This window comes from Syzygium oleosum, unplaced genomic scaffold (assembly GCF_021117445.2).
Source record: "Syzygium oleosum isolate NSW1041296 unplaced genomic scaffold, Sole_v2.1 Sole_v2.11, whole genome shotgun sequence".
Classification (NCBI taxonomy): domain Eukaryota; kingdom Viridiplantae; phylum Streptophyta; class Magnoliopsida; order Myrtales; family Myrtaceae; genus Syzygium; species Syzygium oleosum.
Window position 1 is genome coordinate 4,019,743 of NW_026607495.1, and position 19,138 is coordinate 4,038,880.

The window sequence follows — 19,138 nt, forward strand, 5'->3', positions numbered from 1 at the left end:
ATTACATGTCATATACATATTCCACCTAGAATCTTCCCATGAGAATAGTTTCCTCATTTTTTGGAACCTACCCTATCACACGTTCTAGGATTGGTTCCAAGGTCTATCCATGTTCCATATGTTTTATTAATTGAACAATTATAGTGAATCATCATCTTTAATGACCATCACTTGCTCCTGTCGCGACCTACCTCACGAGGGCCGAACTCGATAAGGCAGGTTTAGAGCTAAATGTTCATGAAACGGTCCATACGGCACATCATAAAAGATGGCTTACCGAAGCGTCGATCTTTTAGTCATCCGTACGGTCTATTAATCATGAACACGGATATTTCCTAATCCATACCTCGCGTGACAGCGAATCGATTTTATCTTTTTTAGGAGTTGTCACAAGCCTATGTCGGGGTTCGGCTAGAACACCCAACCAATACGCGGGAATTTCGTATTGGTTTCTGTGAGAACCATAGATCATAGGTTCGGGAACTAGCTTACGTTAATATTTCTATTAATGCCATTTCGGTACCGTTAAACTTATCAAGGTTGTTATCTAAGTTGTCATGCATTTATTTTTTACCATTTTCATGCCAAAGCCTTAGTCCACTAAGTGATCATGCATCTTGTTTTTGTGTTTTCATTTAAGATTCTAAACTAGTCCTATCTTAGTCTAGAAAAGAAAGAAACAAATAATTGTTCAATTGTATTGAAAGACATTGCGTAAAGTAAACAACCAAGGTATTGAAAAGATGAGCTAATTCTAAGTGCAAGAAATTAAAAACTCGCAACTCTTCGAGTGTTTATTACAACATGAATTGAAAACCCGAGACATAGTTGGGAATGAATGAATTGAATACAATTTGAAACCGAATCAGACATCGGTCTATCGCCACCGTCAAATGAACACAAATTGAGACCGGATTGGACAACTGTCTATCGTTTTGGTCTTTTACGATTTCGGACTATCCCCTCCATGGACCGCCTCTCGGGTGTCGGTGTTTACATTTACAACATACATTCACGACTAACAATGCACTAAGGAACAACCAAAGAAAAACAATGGCGCAAACAATTCACTAATCAAACATGGGCCTCGGGATCGACCTTTGCTTTATATGCATTTCGATTCACCCACCCACTTAATCATCTAACATTATTTGATTAATGGTTAATGATAACGAGCTACCATTTGCATTCACAAAACGGTAACTCATATCGATTAACCCCCAAAGTCTGGTTCTAAATGACTATAATGGGCTACCCGCTGAACATGCACCGGGCCTAACATACATCTAGCAAACACATGCATAGCAATGAAATAGGCATGCATTTAGGCCAATAGGCCTTATTTCTCAACCAATCAAACAATGGGAAGTAGGTTTCATAAGAATACCAGTAATTCAGTTATGGTATAATTCGGATTACTTCTGTTCAGACGTGATTAATTCACCTAATGATGTCCAAATTAAGCGATTCAGCTTATGTCGTGAGGATCAAAAGTCAAGAAGACCATTTTTTCTAATTCCCCACCGATTTTTATGAAAATAACAGTTTTACCCTCGGTGACAGTCTGGATCTGGTTCTGTTAGGGATTTCAAAATAATGGCGGGAAAAATAAGAAACTTTATTAAAACCACGTGAAATGTTTTTGACGATTAGGATTATCCGTGTGTGACAACTTTAATGTTTTAAGTTTTTGCTAAAAAGTCCTCCAAATATTTACAAAATTCTGTTTTTACCAAGGACTCATTTGCAAATCAGGTTTTAACCCGAGAAGACCCTATCCAAGATTTTTAGCAAATCGACCCCCTAAAAATTGCTATTAGGCCCTCAAAATTTCCAGTCAACATAATAAGACCCTAATGAACAACTTTTTAGTTTTGAGTTTTGGCAAAAGAGGACTCTAATTATATCAAATTCGGAGAAACATATTTTGGATTCCAGAGGAAGGAAAATCAGATCTTAACACAGATACTGACTGAATCATTAAAATTCCTTTGAAAATCCAAATGAACTCACATTTTGATGAAATTGATGTCTCTGGAAAGCTCGATCTCAGTGTGAACTTTCATGAAGAACAATTTTTCAGATTTTAAACACACGAATTTATAAAAATCGAAAAACACGTGAAGGTAAGTTAGAAACTCATCTGTCACCAGGACTATGTCTATATGACGTTGCAAATCGTCCTACCCTAACATGCTTGGAATTTTATGATATGTTTACAGTGAACAGATCTAAATGTTGTTGACAACTTTCATGAAGGAAGTTTTCTCAAACAATGAACGTAGAAAATCATAAAAATCACAGAACAGCACAACATCAAGCAGGAAATAATCAGAGCAGGCTTAAACATCACATTCCAGATTCTGATCCTAACTTTCGAAGTGATTTTCACCTAGCAAACAAAGTCCAATTGAGGCATACAATATATCAAATCGAAGCTTAAGACGTATATTACGACTCTATAGTCCATCACTTTGCAAGATTTTGACATTTACTAACTGAAATCAGCATTTCAAGCATGCAGACCTCTCTGTACATGATTTCACAGAATAACATCCAAGTATACCTACCTTGTTCAAGAATGTTGCTGAGCTCAAATGAGCTATTTTTTCCACCAATGAACTCCGGAATGGCACCAAATATAGCTCCTGATATCTACGTCACAAGGTAAGAAAATTGACGTACGGTTGTGATCTAAAGAGGAAGAAGTAAAATCAAGCTCAAAGTTGAACTCCGGTGGCTTTTTCGGTGAAAGCCGGCCACCACAGCTTCGTGATGAGGCTAAGGATGTTGATCGCAAGCCTCGGGCTGCCTAGGAAGGACACCGGAATGCCGGAATCGCCGGAATCACTGGCTGGACAGATCACCCGCCGCAGCGCCGGTGATTGAACCGAGATGAAAATGAAGCCGGCGAAGGAGCTCCGGCCACCAGAGATGGTGGCTGATGTTGCGACCAGCTCCGGGACACCGAGAGGATCGTCGGAGTGGTAGGACAAGCCGGGAAATGGCCGACGAGTGATCGGATCGGCAAGAGGAACTCACAGCCGAGAGAGAGAGAGAGGGAGAGAGAGAAGGCGTGAGATGGAGAGAGAGGGAAGAGAGAGAAATCAGATCTGAAAATGAGAGAGCTTATCAAATTTTGGAGGGAAAAAGCTTATATATTCTCCTCAACTTTGAATCATAGCCCTTGGATTGATCCAATGGCCTAAAATGCATCCTTAATGATTAAGAATTTTCCTTAAGGGCTAAGGATAGGTCACATGGCATTATGGATGGCCATGATCGATTCTAAATGAATGGACATGATTGATTTGCTTACTCCCTAAGTAATTTGCTTAATCCTTAATGAAGGGCATTTTAGTAATTTCACTTAGGGGTATTTTCGTAATTTTCATTTAAGGGCAGTTTTGTCATTTTGAGCTTAAAGGGACGTGGCCGGCCTTGGCTGGTCGGAATGGACCACCGGCCGCCAGATTTTTGACCAGAAAATGGCCGATCCGATCAGGCCAGTTCAATTCGAGTCAAACCGGGTTGAACAGGTTGGACCGGTTTAACCCGAGTTTGACTCGAATTGAACCGATTCAATCCTTCGCTCCATTTATTCCAATTTTGTACAATCTCTATCATGATCGATTGGCCCAATTAATATTGAATTCGATTGAATTGGATTGAACCGATTTGAAATTCATGCACAAATTGATCCAATTTAACTTATTTAGCGCAATTGTTCTTTAATTTGAGTTAATTGCATGGCCAAGCTAGACTAACGAATTTAATTGAAATTCAATTGGCCAAATTGAGCCTCAATTCATCAAATTGGATGTTAGTCTAAAGTGGATCAAGTTGAATTGCACTAATTGGATCAATTATTCTTAGATTTCTTAATCATTAGATCACTAAATTGATCAAATTGGCTCAAATTCATGTGAATCTTCCAAAATTGATTTCTAATTTGAATTTAATATAAGAAATTAGGCTCCTTCGTGTCTCAATTGCACAAATTATGAAGAATCGATCCAAATCACTGATTATGGCCAAAATTGGGGGTTTTTGCGTTTGGCTTGAAATTACAAAATTTGTTCTAAAATTGAATGCAATATGACCTCTAGATCAAATGTCGTGAAGAAAACTAACCTAAAAAATGACCAAAAATGAAGTAATTCATTTTTGGCCGATTGAACCAAATTCCGTAAATTGAGGAAAAATTGATTCTAAATCGATTTTTGTAAAATTTCAAATGCCAAAATCAAATTGAATGTAAAATAAGATGATTTTGAGATTTTTGTATTTTCTAATTTTTTTGGTCAAAGGTTTGACCAAAAGTCAAACCCTAGTTGACTTTTTTACTATGAGTTTGTTTTATGAACAAATCTTTGAATTTTTCTAAAATTTCCACTTCTAAAGTGAAATTGGACTTGAAAGCAATCATTTTATTCGAAAAACCCCAATTTGACCTGAGGTTGACTTTTGATCAAATGGGTTACAAAAAGTCAACCCAAAAGTCAATCATTTGACTTTTCGAATTTTTACATGAAATGAATGGTAAATCGTCTACAGAAGCTAGGCCAATAGACAGAATTAAAAAACAACACTTTTTGCTCAAGAAATGGGTTCCGTCGCGATCGGAAACCCTAATCTCGAGTTTTCTGCTTTTAAGGATGCGTCGGCTAAAAACTAGGTGTCAACAGCTGCCCCTCTTTGAATGGGAGTTCGAAAAGGTTCCGCTCAAAGATCAATTGGTACCTGCAAATTTTTAGTCGACTCTACTTGGGAAATAAAATAAAATAAAGACAAAAACATTTGATCAAAGTCTTACTTGAAGTATTTACCATTAACCGTTTGCATTATCAGCTCATTCATGTGTTCTTCTCTCTCTCATGGGATGGAATGAAGGAAGAAAAAGAAAGAAAGAGTTTTGTAGGAGATCTATGGTTTAAAGATAACCAAGAACCTAAAGGAGCAAGGTTTAAGGATAACCTAGAACTTAAGGACAAGGCTTAAGGTTGACCTATAATCTAAGGACAAGGTTTAAGGTTGACCTGGAACCTAAGACAAGGTTAAAGGTTGACCTGGAACTAAAGACAAAGTTTAAGGTTGACCTGGAACCAAAGACAAGGTTTAAGGTTGACCTGGAACCTAAGGACAAGGTTTAAGGATGACTAGGAACCTAAAGAGCAAAGTTTAAGGATAACCTAGAACATAAGGGGCAAGGTTTAAGAACCAAAGGGACGGTATGAAAATCGAAAAATGGTGCATGGTTTAGGATAACCAAAAACAAAAAATGAGGGATATGGTTTAAGCTGATCAAAAACCGATCCACTGGGGACAGATATTTTGAAAAAGGAGTTCTGAAATTGTTTAACAACAAATCAAGCGTAATTATTCATATTTTGGTAAAAGACACTGATTATCAAAATCTTCAAGAGGAAATTTTAACAAAATGATCATTGAATAACCATATAAAGGTTAGATAAAAAAAACGCTAAATTGGAAATAACCTAATCAAAAGGTCTTTCACACTGACTCTCATAAAAGCTTTGATTCTCATCCATTGATGTGGGAAAGCTATTCAATTCTCACTGGTGATGCCTCACGAACTTATGTCAAAGGTTTTCAAAAACGTTCACAATGAATACAAATTGATTGATCAAAAAGGTATTTCAAAAGGACCGTAATGTAGACTTGGTCATGGGCTTACACAAAGGGTATTTGCTCGAGGCCAAGAAAAGAAATATACCATCGACATCTTCAGTGGGTTTACAAGTCAAGAACCTTGAAGATAAGACAATATATGATTGCTTCTACTCCTTCTCGCGGTAGCTCCCACATGAGATTCTCACTTCGACTCGAACCATCCCAATCATAAGAGACTTTCGGGCGTGGATGGTAATGTCGGTTCGGGTGAGGCTTAAAAGGCTTGACATTTTTTCAGACAAGGAAGGGTTAAAGAGTTGGTGATTATCTTGGCATCATTACCGTCACATAACTTCATAACAGTGCGACTCTTGAAATTTGACTTATCTCGAGAGTCCTTTGATCAATACACATGTGAGCTTTGCTCTTTTTCCTAAAGAAGATCGTACTTGCAATGGATGCTTTTGCGGTTGCAATGAATATTGTGAGATTTGCAAATGCTTTTCTTGTAATGTTTTTCTCACTTTTGATGTAATTTTGGTATGGGCTTTGGCCTTACTTTTACCAGGCATACTGCTTTTGTAAGCCCTTTATTATTTTTTCAATTCTTTTGCTTTTCTTTTGAGTATCTAAGACACTTGAGATGCTTTTATCTTTTTACCAGCACTTTATTCTGGTGGAAAATCACATGCATTGCCCCAGCACGTGGGGAAATAATCACCACTCAGGTTTCAAAAAGAATTGCATTAGGCTCAAATTGGTTAAGCAATGGATAATTGTATTTAGGGTAGCGAAATGAATGCTCTTCCTCACTTTGGGATGTCTTGAGCTTCCACCAGAATTCACCTGGAGCTCTTGAGCTTCCGCCAGAATTCACCTGGAGCTAACACAAGAAGATTAATGCAAGTGAAAGCAATGAAATATTTCTTAACCTTTCTGCTCCAAAAATGATCAACTAAAACCTCCTATTTTGCTCCATTGTGGGGTGGTTCTTGACATGGGTATTTTGAAAGTTCTCCTTATTTGGCTCAAAGTGGCTAGCAAAGGATAAAGTGAGTGTTTAGGATAGAGAAGTGAAATGCATTTTATCACTTCAATCCATGTATTCAGCGTGAACGAACCCTACGTCCTAGGACATGATTTTTTCGCTCAATTCTCTCAAAATGTGTATAGGGACGTGTTTGGTCAAAGGTTTGCCTTTTATCATTCAAGGCATTTCCATTCGGCACGTTTAAGAAGTCCCTTTTTATTTTTTCAAAAGATCATTTGGTTAAATCATTTGGAAATGATTTTAAGAATAATGATTCGCTAACTCCTCTGGGGATTTTTTTTTTTTGACAAAATTTCAAACTTAAAATATCTTTTGGACAGAAAAGACCCTCACAAATAGGATCTACTTCCTAAGCTCTAGGGAGAAGATTGATTTCATGGAACTATTTTTTGAGGTTGACTCCTTGGGAATTAGAATAGCCTCCCTGAGGCATAGTTGAGTACCTGCAAAATGAACAAATATGCAAATATGTCATGTATGCATCAGATGCATGATACAAATGTCCTAAAGTGGCTCGGATTCAATCCAAAAGCAGCTCAAAGGCCTTTCACTTTGGAGGGATCTATCTCGATGCCCCTATTATTGACCATGCATCTAAGAAGCTTTCCAAACTTTGCCCCATATATGCATTTTGCAGGGTTAAGCCTCAATTTAAACGGCAAAAGAACACTACAAGTGCCATAACTTGTGTACGGCGCTCACTTTAGTGCCATAACTTTTTTTTGGATCACTTTAGTGCTAAAATTTTTGAAAAACGATCACTTAAGTGCTAAAATTTTTGAAAAACGATCACTTAAGTGCCAACTCCGGTGCCGTACACAATTTTTCGCCGGAAATCTGACGTGGCATTTTTTTTATTAATTTCTGAAGCTGACGTGGCTCGCCGGAGTCTCGCCGGAGATTGCCACTTAAGTGATCGTTTTTCAAAAATTTTAACACTTAAATGATCGTTTTTAAAAAATTTTAGCACTTAAGTGATTGTTTTTCAAAAATTTTAGCACTGAAGTGATCCAAAAAAAAGTTATGACACTTAAGTAATCGTTTTTCCTCCGACTTGGCACCAAAGTGATCCGAAAAAAAGTTATGGCACCAAAGTGAGCGCCGTACACAAGTTATGGCACTTATAGTGTCCTTTTGCCCAATTTAAACCTTATAAGTCGATCAAACAGTTTTCCTCAAGACTTCGACGTCGTCTTCACTTTGTCTTGATTTAGCGAACATGCCATCGACGTAAACTTCAATCTCTTTATGCATCATGTCATGGAATAGTGTCACCATGGCTTTTTGGTAAGTTGCCCCTGTGTTCTTCAAGCGGAAGGGCAAAACCTTGTAACAGAATGTTCCCCATAGGGTGATGAAAGATGTTTTAGCCTTATCTTCTTCCTTCATCCGGATTTGGTTATAGCCAGAGAAACCATCCATGAAGGAGAATAATTCGAATCATGCCGTACTATCAACCAATACATCAATATGGGGTAATAGGAAATAGTCTTTGGGGCTTGCTTTGTTCAAGTCATGGTAATCGACACATACCCGAACTTGCCCATCCTTTTTCATGACTGGAACAATATTAGCAACCCAGTCAACATAATGAGTAACTTCAATGAAATCGACTTTCAACAGTTTCATGACTTCTTCCTCAATCTTCTTGGATAATTCCGGCTTCGTCCTCCTAAGCTTCTGCTTCTTAGGCGGAATGGCAGGATCGAGAGGCAATGTGTATTTTACAATGTTGGGGTCCAAACCTGGCATATCAGCATAGGACCAAGCAAAAACATCTTGGTACTCTTTAAAAAGTTCAATTAATCGATTGGCATCTAATTGAGAGAGACTTGCTCCAATTTTTGTTTCTTTGGGATTTTCAGAGTCACCAAAATTTACAATGACAGTTTGCTCTTCAATGGGAGGTTTGGATTCTTCATGTCGGAGCTATTCTCTTTTAATAACCTTGGAATCTTTGTTATTTTCAGGATCAAAATAATCGGATTCACAAGAATCTTTTGGATATGAATCTAAGCCATGTATATGACTATCATGATTTTGCAAAGTGTTATGCCTGAGATGCAACCAAAAATGGTTAGTATATTAAGATAATAAACATAATGCATGCTGATGTGATGAAAAAAAACTTTCGAATACCAGGTTTTCGAAAATTTCATGGGAAACTCGTCCTCGTATCATTGGACATTTTCGTTCCAACAAATCGTTTTGAAAACTATAGATCGTGCAAAAGCTCAAGCCTCAAAGCATCATCATAGGGCTGGTTTGGTATACTTTCACACGTCTATTAACAAAACATGAGAATGCTTTTAGTGATATGCATTAAATGTCATACAGCATATAGCGTTTTGGATCCAAAGTTCGTGATCCGAATTATTACAACATATGAAATGAACAAATGGAAATCCCTCGCAGGGGAGAATTAGATGAATTACAACAAAAACAAAGTAGAACACGGGAACATTCCTTACACAGCGGGATTCATAGGTGCATCATCCTCAGAGCTTTCGGAAATGGCACCCACAAAGCTTCCATCAAATAGTTCGGCAATAGCATGCATATCCACTTCTTCATCTTGGAGCAACTTCGGCGGTCCAGGGAAGAAATCTTTCAATGGAGGAGGGAGCACACGTTGGTAACTCTTTCCTTTGATGTCCGAACCTTTCTGATTACCTTGACCTTGTTGATCATCTTGGTAACCTAAGCCTTCTCGTTTCTTTCGCTTGGTCACCTCAATGGGTGCGAGTATTCCTTGGGATAGCTTACCTAAGCCTTTACCAACAGTGAATCCATGCTCGATCAGCACTTTGCTAGACATAAGGGCCGCCTTTGAATAGTGAGGCTTCCTTATGATGGTACCTGCGGGCACATGAGCCACTGACACTAACTCGAATGAGTAGTAGCTTGATCCCCCTTTTAGTTCTGGCTCCACGTAGGAAATTGCAGTATTATCGAAGGTTTCAGTGTCCTTCTTGCAATGAACAGTTATAATCTTGCCACACACAATGAGGCGGATCATTTGATGCAAACTTGAGGGTATAACACCGGCAGCGTGAATCCAAGGTCGTCCCAGCAACAAGCTGAAGTTACTTAGGATGTCGAGCAATTAAAATTTCTAGGTGAACATAACTGGACCAATCATTAGTTGTAAGTCAATCTCTCTTAGAGCTTCCTTCTTCATGCCATCAAAGGCTCTGACTGGGGTTTTAGAATGACGAACATTATACATGCCTACACCCAGACGGCGTAAGGTTGCTAACGGACATATGTTGAGAGTTGAACCATTGTCGATAAGTACTCTCGATCTTCTCGTATCGAAGTGTTGAACAGATATGTATAACGCCTTAGAATGTGCTCGCCCTTCCGGCGGCAAGTCTTTTTCGGAAAAGGAGATTTGATCCTTAAGAAGGATGACACCTATGAACTCCTCCAACTGTACCTCTTCAACTGTCTTGGGTACATGTACTTCATTAAGGATTTTTAAGAGTGCATTCCTATGTTTCTCGGAAGACTTGAATAGTTCAAGTAACGAGATCTGAGCCGACATCTTTCTTAATTGCTTGATCACTTCTGTTTCACTAGTTTTGAGGGTCTTGAGGAGTTGCTCCACCTTTTCTTCGGTTATGGCCTTTTTCTCGACACCTTCACGAGATGGAAAATATTGGCCTAACCAAGTAACAGCATCAATCTCATTGAACTCATAATCCCAAGGAACTGCCTTGGAGTCATATACACCAAAATTATTCTTGCCTTCAAATTCTCATCTTTCTTCAACGGCAACTCGATCACAACAAGCCCAAAAGTCCTCATCAGAGATTTTTATATCCTTGAAGCTATCAGCCATTAAATCTATAACCACAGGTTCCACAACATGCGTTTGGATCCTACAAGTACCATTCAATTCAAGCACAACAGCAGCAATCATGGCTACAATGCCATCGTCTTCAAATTCAAATCCCCGTCCACTTGGGACGATAGTCTTAGGGTCACTAAAAGCGCTTGAAGGAGGAGTGTATTTTACCATAAAATTGTATTTACCACTCGGCTGTCCAAGGGAATTTCGCCCTTTTCGATTGCCTTCCTAACGAACTCTCGATCCTAGTAGGAATTCTGGCATTCAAATTTTGAATCAGCGTCGAAAGGAATTTCTTTGTCATCCTTATCGTTCCATTCAGTCGGAATAAAGTCTTTATCATGAGCCTCCTTCACAAATTCATGATCTCGACAAGCATTCTTGCTCTCACATTCCAAATCGGTATCGAAATACGTGTTACTCCAACATTCATCAACGTTTGGCTCATATCCATCCTCGTTCGGCTTAGAACATGAGACTCCGTCTGTGAACTTGCAAAAGAAATTTTCGGACGACAAATCGATTACAGCGGTATCGATGGACTCTTCGGGCTTCTTTCCTTGAAATGGCTAGATTATGCCTAAAGCAGCCATCTTAGCTAGGCAATACATTTTCTCCTCTCGGGAGATGTCTCCTCCATTTGGTTGACATCCAGCTATGGTCAATAGCTCCTTTAGCTTTGCCACATCGAACAAGAAAAGTTTCTCATTTTCGTCTCCAAATACCACATTAATAGTTTCGGTATGATTAGGGAGTGGATTTTGTTGAACATTTGGTATGGCATCCTTAAATGACAAGATCCCCCTATCCAGCAGGTTCTGAATCTTGACCTTGAGAACATAACAGTTGTCCACATCATGGCCTTTCTCACCCACGTGGTACTCGCAAGATTTTTCTAAGGCAAACCCAGCAAACTTTGGCAGGTTGTCTCTCGAGATTTCTTTTGCTACGAGTCTTTGTTCAATCAACATCGGCAGCAACTGGGACATAGATTTTGGCAACGGAGTGAATTGTCTTTGTGGAGCCTTCCCTTTTCGATCAAAATTTCAGGAGGAGCCTCTTGCTTCCATAGCAGACTTTTGAATTGGTGTGTTAAATGGTTTTTGAATATTGAGATTCTGAATATAAGCGACCTCCATCATTGGCTCCTTATCTTTCTTTGGGGTAAATTTGCGAGTCGTCGTCTCAGATAATCGATCCTCTCGCATGATTCCTTCAATGCATTATCCCAGTTCAACCATTGCAGGGAAATTGATGCAAGTGTTATTAAACATCTTCTCGAAGTATTCTCGAGGCAGAGCTCAAAGAAACAGTTGCATGATCTCTTTCTCGAATAGCAGAGGTTTGACTTGGGACGCCGTAGTTCTCCACCTTTGGGCATACGCTCTAAAAGTTTCGTTTCTCCTTTTATCAACACGGGCCAGCTCTTCACGGGTTAGAATAATTTCAGTATTAAACTTGTATTGTTGGAGGAATTCATCTGCGAGGTCCTCCCAGGTGCAAAATTCCTCCAAATCCAACTCGATGAACCATGTTAAGGCGGAGTCAGTCAAACTATCTTAAAAATTATTGATTAACAGCGGAGTGTTATTGGAGTAACGAGCCATCTTGCTCAAATAATACCTCAAGTGGGTCTTCAGGCACCCAGTTCCATCGTACTTCCTTGAAAATTTGGGCTCTTTGTAAAAATCAAGGACCTTCACTTTTGTAAAAGATGACAGCTTATTGAAACCTCGGAGTTGGTAACCTTGCAACATGCACAAGCGTTCTTCCAATTTTGCAAGGCATCTCACACTCTCTTTATCCATATGAACAGCAGGGGACTCCTTAGGAGGAGCTTCCAAATCAATAATAGTGGGAATAGCATTAATGGGGACCTCTTCAGTAGGTCCTTTGTCAGTAGGATCTGCCATCGGTGCATTAGCAGATGCATTGGGATTGGAAGCTACAGCAGCAGGAGCCACAGATGTGAGGTTCTGCACTTGGTTTGAAAGGTCAGTTAAGAGCGCCATCATTTGCGCCATTTGATTCTCAATGGTGATAACGCGGGTACGAGTGTCCTCGTTTTCCATCCTTGCTTGGTGATGGGTGCATATAATAGAACGTGTCTCAGCCGAGTCTTAGTACCTTGTATATATATAAAAACAAAAATCAAGTTAGTATACGGAAAATAGATTGAGATGAAAATATAAAACCCTTCCATTTTATATTTTCTTTGTATGAAATAGAGATAAGAAATATTCTCATGATCCCAATATCATGTGAATAATCTCTTATCAAAATTTCTTCACAAGAAATTATACAATTGAAGGGGTAACACGCAGTGATTAACCAAGATACCCCATCTATATTCCATCGGAATCTCGAAGAAAGAAAGTGCATACGAAAGAAATTTCACTATTAACAACAAAATTCATGGAACACAATTCCTATACATCAATCTAAAAACATGAAGAGAATCCTATTAATGTCAGTCGGTGCACTTCTTACTAATCACTATGAGCGGTATTGAAGAATGGATTACCACATGCATTCACATGCGGATTCCACTCTTAATACCTCTTAAATGTGCCCTAAAAGTGATCCGGGGTTTTAAACCGCGGGACGTGGGTGTATCGTGTCGTGCTAAAGCAAGTAAATATGTGTTTAAATCTAAAGCAAACAACACTTTCAATATAATCTCATACATTCAACATACATCCGAACGCCACCTACAAAATAAGGGGTTGACACACACGCCTCCCTTTATAACTCCCACCTATAAAAACATTTAACACTGGATTAGCGACTAACCTCATTTTCCACATGACTTTGATGAGCAGTCGATGCTACAAAATGTAGACAAGTGAGATAACAACCAACAAGTTTATTACGGCTTTAATCCACTTAGGTTTGTAACCTAGTCCCCAACGGAGTCGCCAAGCCTGTTACGACCTACCTCACAAGGGCCGAACTCGATAAGGTGGGTTTAGATGTAAGTGTTCATGAAACAATCCATACGGCACATTATAAAAGATGGCTTACCGAAGTGTCGATCTTTTAGTCATCCGTACGGTCCATTAATCATGAATGCGGATCTTCCCTAATCCATACCTCGCGTGACAGCGGATCGATTTTATCCTTTTTAGGAGTCGCCACTAGCCTATGTCAGGGGTCAGCTAGAATACCCAACCAATACACAGGAATTTCGTATTGGTTTCTGCAAGAACTAGAGATCATAGGTTTGGGGACTAGCTTACGTTAATATTTCTATTAACGCACTTTCGGTACCGCTAAACTTATTAAGGTTGTTATCTAAGTTGTCATGCATTTGTTTTTTACCATTTTCATGCCAAAGCCTTAGTTCACTAAGTGATCATGCATCTTATATTTGTGTTTTCATTTAAGATTCTAAACTAGTCTTATCTTAGTCTAGAAAAGAAAGAAACAAATAATTGTTCAATTGTATTGAAAGACATTGCGTAAAGTAAACAACCAAGGTATTGAAAAGACGAGCTAATTCTAAGTGCAAGAGATTAAAAACCTGCAACTCGTCGAGTGTTTATTACAACACGAATTGAAAACCCGAGATATGGTTGGGAATGAATGAATTGAATACAAATTGAGACTGGATCGGACATCGGTCTATCACTACCGTCAAATGAACACAAATTGAGACCAGATTGGACATTGGTCTATCGTTTTGGTCTTTTACGATTTCGGACTATCCCCTCCATGGATCGCCTCTCGAGTGTCGGTGTTTGCATTTACAACATACATTCACGACTAACAATGCACTAAGGAACAACCAAAGAAAAGCAATGGTGCAAATAATTCACTAATCAAACACGGGCCTCGGGATCAACCTTTGCTTTACATGCATTTCGATTCACCCACCCACTAATCATCTAACATTATTTGATTAATGGTTAACGATAACAAGCTACCATTTGTATTTTCAAAACAGTAACTCATATCGATTAACCCCTAAAGTCGGGTTCTAAGTGACTATAATGGGCTACATGTCGAACATATATCGGGCCTAACATACATCTAGCAAACACATGCATAGCAATGAAATAAGCATGCATTTAGGCCTATAGGCCTTATTTCTCAACCAATCAAACAATGGGAAGTGGGTTTCATAAGAAGATCACTTATTCAGTTATTGTATAATTCGGATTACTTCTGTTCAGATGTGATTAATCCACCTAATGATGTCCAATTGAAGTGATTCAGATGTCATTAGAAAGCTTATGTCGTGAGGATCAAAAGTCAAGAAGACCATTTTTATCTAATTCCCCATCGATTTTCACGAAAATAACAATTTTACCGTCGGTGACAGTCTGGATCTGGTTCTGTTAGGGATTTCAAAATAATGGCGGGAAAAATAAGAAAATTTATTAAAACCGCGTTAAATGTTTTAGACAGTTAGGATTCTCCGTGTGTGACAACTTTCATGTTTTGATTTTTTACTAAAAAGTCCTTTAAATTTTTATAAAACTCGTTTTTTACCAAGGACTCATTTGCAAATCAGGTTTTAACCCGAGAAGACCCTATCTGAGATTTTTAGCAAATCGACCCCCAAAAAATTGTTATTAGGCACTCAAAATTTCCATTCTACATAATAAGACCCTAATGAACAACTTTTTAGTTTTGCATTTTGGAAAAAGAGGACTATAACTTTATCAAATTTGGAGAAACATATTTTGGATTCCAGAGGAAGGAAAATCAGATCTGAACACAGATACTGACTGAATCATTAAAATTCCTTTGAAAATGCAAACGAATTCAGATTTTCATGAAATTGATGTCTCTGGAAATCTCTTGATCTGAGTGTGAAATTTCATCAAGAATAATTTTTCATATTTTTAACACACGAATTTATAAAAATTGAAGAACACGTAAAGGTCAGTCAGAAACTCATCTGTCACCAGGACTATGTCTATATGACGTTGCAAATCGTCCTAACCTAATATGCTTGGAATTTTATGAAATTTTTACAGTGAATGGATCTGAATGTTCTTGAAAACTTTCATGAAGGAAGTTTTCTCAAACAACGAACGTAGATTTAAACATCAATCAGGAAATCATCAGAACAGGCTTGAACATCACATTCCAGATTCTGACCCTAACTTTCGAAGTGATTTTCACCTAGCAAACGAAGTCCAATTGAGGCATACAATATATCAAATCTAAGCTTGAGACGTGTATTACGACTCTCTAGTTCATCACTTCGCAAGATTTCGACATTTATTAGCTGAAATTAGCATTTCAAGTATGCAGACCTCTCTGTACACGATTTCACATAATAACATCCAAGTATACCTACCTTGTTCAAGAATGTTGCTGAGCTCAAATGAGCTATTGTGGCTACCAATGAACTCCAGAATGGCGCCAAATATAGCTCCCGATATCTACGTCACAAGGTAAGAAAATCGATGTAAGATTGCGATCTAAAGAGGAAGAAATAAAATCAAACTCAAAGTTGAACTCCGGTGGCTTTTCCGGTGAAAGCCGGCCACCACAGCTTCGTGATGAGGCTAAGGATGTTGATCGCAAGCCTCGGGCCGCCTAGGAAGGACACCGGAATGCTGGAATTGCCGGAATCACTGGCTGGACAGATCACCCGTGGCAGCGCCGGTGATTGAACCGAGATGAAAATGAAGCCGGCGAAGGAGCTCCAGCCACCAGAGATGGTGGCTGATGTTGCAACCAACTCCGGGACACCGAGAGGATCGTCGGAGTGGCAGTGACAAGCCGGGAAACGGCCGACGAGTGATCGGATCGGCAAGAGGAACTCACGGCCGAGAGAGAGAGAGAGGGAGAGAGAGAAGGCGTGAGATGGAGAGAGAGAAGGAAGAGAGAGAAACCAGATCTAAAAATGAGAGAGCTTATCAAATTTTGGAAGGAAAAAGCTTATAGACTCCCCTTAACTTTGAATCCTAACCCTTAGATTGATCCAATGGCCTAAAATGCATCATTAATGATTAAGAATTTTCCTTAAGGGCTAAGGATAGGTCACATGGCATTATGGATGGCCATGATCGATTCTAAATTAATGGCCATGATTGATTTGCTTACTCCCTAAGTAATTTGCTTAATCCTTAATGAAGGGCATTTTAGTAATTTCACTTAGGGGTATTTTCGTAATTTTCATTTAAGGGTATTTTTGTCATTTTGGGCTTAAAGGGATGTGGCCGGCCTTGGCTGGTCGGAATGGACCGCTGACCGCCAGATTTTTGACCAGAAAATGGCCGGTCCGATTAGACCGATTCAATTTGAGTCAAACCGGGTTGAACCGGTTGGACTGATTTAACTCGAGTTTGGCCGGGTTGAACCGGTTCAATCCTCGGCTCAATTTATTCTAATTTTGTACAATTTGATCTCTATCATGATCGATTGGCCCAATTAATATTGAATTCGATTGAATTGGATTGAACCAATTTGAAATTCATGCACAAATTGATCTAATTTAACTTGTTTAGCGCAATTGTTCTTTAATTTGAGTTAATTGCATGGCCAAGCTAGACTAACGAATTTAATTGAAATCTAATTGGCCAAATTGAGTCTCAATTCATCAAATTGGATGTTAGTCTAGAGTGGGTCAAGTTGAATTGCACTAATTGGATCAATTACTCTTAGATTTCTTAATCATTAGATCACTAAATTGATCAAATTGGCTCAAATTCATGTGAATCTTTCAAAATTGATTTCTAATTTGGATTTCATATAGGAAATTAGGCTCATTCGTGTCTCAATTGCATAAATCATGAAGAATCGATCCAAATCACTGATTATGGCCAAAATTGGGGGTTTTTGTGTTTGGCTTGGAATTACAAAATTTGTTCTAAAATTGAATGCAATATGACCTCTAAATCAAATGTCGTGAAGAAAACTAACCTAAAAAATGACCAAAAATGAAGTAATTCATTTTTGGTCGATTTGAACCAAATTCCATAAATTGAGGAAAAATTGATTCTAAATTGATTTTTGTAAAATTTCAAATGCCCAAATCAAATTGAATATAAAATAAGATGATTTTGAGATTTTTTTATCTTCTAATTTTTTTGGTCAAAGATTTGATCAAAAGTCAAACCCTAGCTGACTTTTTTACTAGGAGTTTGATTTTATGATCAAATCTTTGAATTTTTCTAAAATTCCCACTTCTAAAGTGTAATTGGACTTGAAAGGAATCTTTTTATGTAAAAAGCCCCAATTTGATCTAGGATTGACTTTTAGTCAAAGGGTCGATCAAAAAGTCAACTAAAAAGTCAACCATTTGACTTTTCTGATTTTTGCATGAAATGAATGGTAAATTGTTTACATAAGCTAGGCCAACAAACAGAATTAAAAAATGACACTTTTTGCTTAAGAAACAGGTTCCGTCGCGATCGAAAATCATAATATCAAGTTTTCTGCTTTTAAGGACGTGCCGGCTAAAAATTAGGTGTCAACAGCTGCTATGATCCACTGATCACAACTTATATTTAGACACACGAAGAATGTGAAACATTAACAAGTCATAAAATGAAAGTTCGGATTAGTAATTCTAGATTATACACTCATTATCTAACTCTATGAAACATCGTAGGATCACACGAAGACATAAACCAAGAAAACACAAAAAAACTTGTTTAGATTTTAGATTCCAAGTTCCACTTACCTAGAACCTGGAACCTACCCGTCGAAACAGATTCCCCAATTTTTGAAACTTGGAACCTACCCTACATACCTTGAAACTTGGAACCTGCAGGTTTCTATCGGTCAGGTTCTTAAGTTCCAGGTAGAACCTAGAACTATGTTCATCGCTACTCCTCACAACTTTGCCACCCCCCACCACCAAAGTGACATGCATATCGCGGTTTTCGCCGTCAACATCACTGTTAAAGTATCGTAGAGAACTCAATAGTGAAATTTTATCATTATTGATTAATAGCCAACTGAAAATCGAAATTTGGGGTCAAGGTTACACTTAGGAGTTCAACATACGGTTGATCCATTCGATTCGCAAGTTATTTCCTTTTCATGTCAAAACTATTCTATATTGAATTATTGACCCAGAGACTTTGCAATCGTCCTTTTACCATATCGTTATCTCCCATTCCCACTGGCATTACCCACTAGGCTTCTTTGCTCTTGGTCAATCCGTCAAAGTCAGAAAAAGTTTCCACTTTTTACTTTTTTGTTTTCTCCCAGCAATAATTACGTAATAGTCCTACATATTCTTTCAAAAAGAATAGATTTATAAGCTACTAAAAAACATATTGACCTTCCTATTGTCGCGACCTACCTCTCGAGGGCCGAACTTATGGGGTGGGTTTAGAGGTAAGTGTTCATGAAACGGTCTATACGGCACATCATGAAAAATGGTTCATCCGTACAGTCCATTATTCATGAACGTGAATCTTCCTTAATTCATACCTCGCGCGACAGAGGATCAATTTTATCTTTTAAGGAGTCGCCACTAGCCTAGGTCGGAGGTCGGCTAGAATACCTAACCAATACGTGGAAATTTCGTATTGGTTTCTACGAAAACCAGAGATCAAAGATTCGAGGACTAGCTTACGTTAATATTTCTATTAACGCCCTTTCGGTACCGCTAAACTTAATATGGTTGT